Source organism: Trichechus manatus, unplaced genomic scaffold (genome assembly GCF_000243295.1).
Source record: "Trichechus manatus latirostris isolate Lorelei unplaced genomic scaffold, TriManLat1.0 scaffold00006, whole genome shotgun sequence".
NCBI lineage: Eukaryota > Metazoa > Chordata > Mammalia > Sirenia > Trichechidae > Trichechus > Trichechus manatus.
This window is the reverse complement of record NW_004443942.1, coordinates 1,142,944-1,145,520: the sequence shown is the minus strand read 5'-3', so window position 1 is coordinate 1,145,520 and position 2,577 is coordinate 1,142,944. Positions and strand designations below refer to the sequence as shown.

General features: G+C 43.9%; 1 pseudogene; it reads left to right on the top strand.

Annotated features, from left to right (window-relative positions):
• The first annotated feature begins 788 nt into the window (after window positions 1–788).
• LOC101346703 (60S ribosomal protein L7 pseudogene) lies at window positions 789–1,535 on the top strand (annotated as a pseudogene).
• The last annotated feature ends 1,042 nt before the right edge of the window (window positions 1,536–2,577 follow it).

The window sequence follows — 2,577 nt, the reverse complement described above, 5'->3', positions numbered from 1 at the left end:
TTGGAAAACACCAGCAGGGCTGCCATCAACCCTGTTTTCTGAGGCCACAATGATATTGGGAATCACTCTGAAGGAAGAGGACAGAAATATCTCTTGTCTTTGTTTTAACCTGCCAAAGAAGATGCAGTCTCTAGGGCTGAGTGCCAAGCCATGGGCACTGGGTAGCCAGAGGTCCTGGCACACATCTGGCATCTGCAGTGGACAGCTGTTTGAAGAATTATCCTGCCAGAGTCAGGGGGTGGTAAGGGCTCCAGAGGAGGAAGGAAGCTCTGCAGCTATATTACATGGTGATGGGGGAGGGAGAAAGGAAAGGGGTCCAGGCAGTGGCCATTCTTCCTTCCAGGGTGTGCCCAAGGGCAAAGTCTGAGGCAAATATGCATGGGTGGGAAGGGAAGAGGGTAGAAAATTTCTCGGCAGTCTGCCCTGTCTCCTTGTTGCTTCTCTTTACTCTCTTGGCCTCCCAGCTCGACACTCATCCTGTGTCCTATTCTCAGAGGTTGTTAGCTGAAGACCCAAAGGAGGGTTGCTAGGAGAACAGGTTGTAAGGTTGGAGCTACTGACAGTCATGGTGCCATCGACAGGAACAGTCTGCCTAGAGTGACGTCAGCTCAGAGGAAAGCAGAGCTGAGACATAGGGATAAAGTGTGTCTTGGATCCAGCCATGCCTGAAGCCCTTGTACTTTTTAATTAAAGGAGCCTAACAGTTTGTATTTTCATTTAAGAAGTTTTCAGTTGAGTTTTTGTCACTTATAATAAAAACAATATGACATTTTCTTCCAGCTGGAACCATGAAGGGTGTCGAAGAGAAGAAAAAGAAGGTTCCTGCTGTGCCAGAAACTCTTAAGAAAAAGTGAAGGAATTTCACAGAACTAAAGATCAAGCGCTTGAGAAAGACGTTTGCCTAAAAGGTGCTTTGAAAGGTAAGGTAGAAGCTTATCTATGAAAAAGCTAAGCACTATCACAAAGAGTATAGGCAGATGTACAGAACTGATATTTGAATGGCTAGGATGGCAAGAAAAGCTGGCAACTTCTCTGTAAATGCAGAACCCAAGTTGGCATTTGTTATTGGGATCAGAAGTATCAGTGGTGTGAGCCCAAAGGTTCAAAAGGTGTTGCAGCTTCTTTGCCTTTGCCAAATCTTCAATGGCACTTTCATTAAGCTCAACATGGCTTCAATTAACATGCTGAGGATTGTGGGACCATATATTGCATGGGGGTACCCAAACCTGAAGTCAGTGAATGAACTAACCTAGAAGCGTGGTTATGGCAAAATCATTGAGAAGCGAATTGCCCTGACAGATAACACTTTGATTGCACCATCTCTTGATAAGTAAGGCATCATCTGCACGGAGGATCTGATTTATGAGATCTATACTGTTGGGAAACGCTTCAAAGAAGCAAACAACTTCCTGTGGCCCTTCAAATTATCTTGTCCGCAAGGTGGAATAAAGAAAAAGACCACCCATTTTGTAGAAGGTGGAGATGCTAGCAATAGGGAAGACCAGATCAACAGGCTTATTAGAAGGATGAACTAAGGTGTCTACCATGATTATTTTTGTAATCTGCTCAGTCAATAAAACAGTAACTGCTTTCAAGTTGGAAAAAACAAACAAACAAATAGAATCCTAACTGAAGTAGCATCAGCTTGTCTGGTACAATTTTCAACAGCCAGGATGGGATGCAAAGAACTTTACAAACAAGCCATTTGACCTGGGAAAATTAGAATTCTGAGGCACCAGCGGGAGGAGGAGACCTGACCAGCCCTGCTGAAGGAGGCCTTGCCCTTTCCTTAGCAGCCCAGCCTCAGCTCCAAGGAGGAGGTAAGATGCTCACGTGTGACTTAATAGCCTGGAGCTCTGTAGGAAGGCTTGGAGGAAGCATTGGCTAGGGCTCACTCTGACAGCACTGCAACCAAAAGGTTTTCCTGATGCTGTCCCAGGTAATGATGATGGTTGCCTTCTGCTGTGCCCTTCGTACATGCCAGACAATGTGTTGTGTGTATTATTTCACTTAGTGTTCCCAGCAGCCCTGGGAGGTAGATATGTTATCAGCATCATTTTCTAGAAAAAGAACTGAAGCTCACATGGTGAAATAACTTATTAGTCCTACAACTAAGAAGTGACAGAACAGGGATTCAAACCTAGTGTGTTGGACTCTGGAGTCCCTGAGTGGTGCAAACAGTTAAACCAGCCAAAAGACTGGAGATTTGAATCCATCCAGAGGCACCTTGGAAGAAAGACCTGGCAATTGACTTGTAAAAAATCAGCCATTGAAAACTCTATGGAGCACAGTTCTACTTTGACACACATGGGGTCGCCATGAGTCAGACTTGACTAGACTGCAATTGGTTTGTATGTGTGTTGAACTCCAAATCCTGTGTTTTTTTAAAAATAATATTTTATTGTGTTTTCGGTGAAAGTTTACACAGCAAATTAGGTTCGCATTTAACAATTACTACACAAATTGTTCAGAGACATTTGTCAAATCCTGTGCTTTTAACAACTATATTATACTCCCTCCAAGATGGGTCTGTGGGTCAGGGGAGGTTGGCTATATGGAGAATTAATAATTATCTCT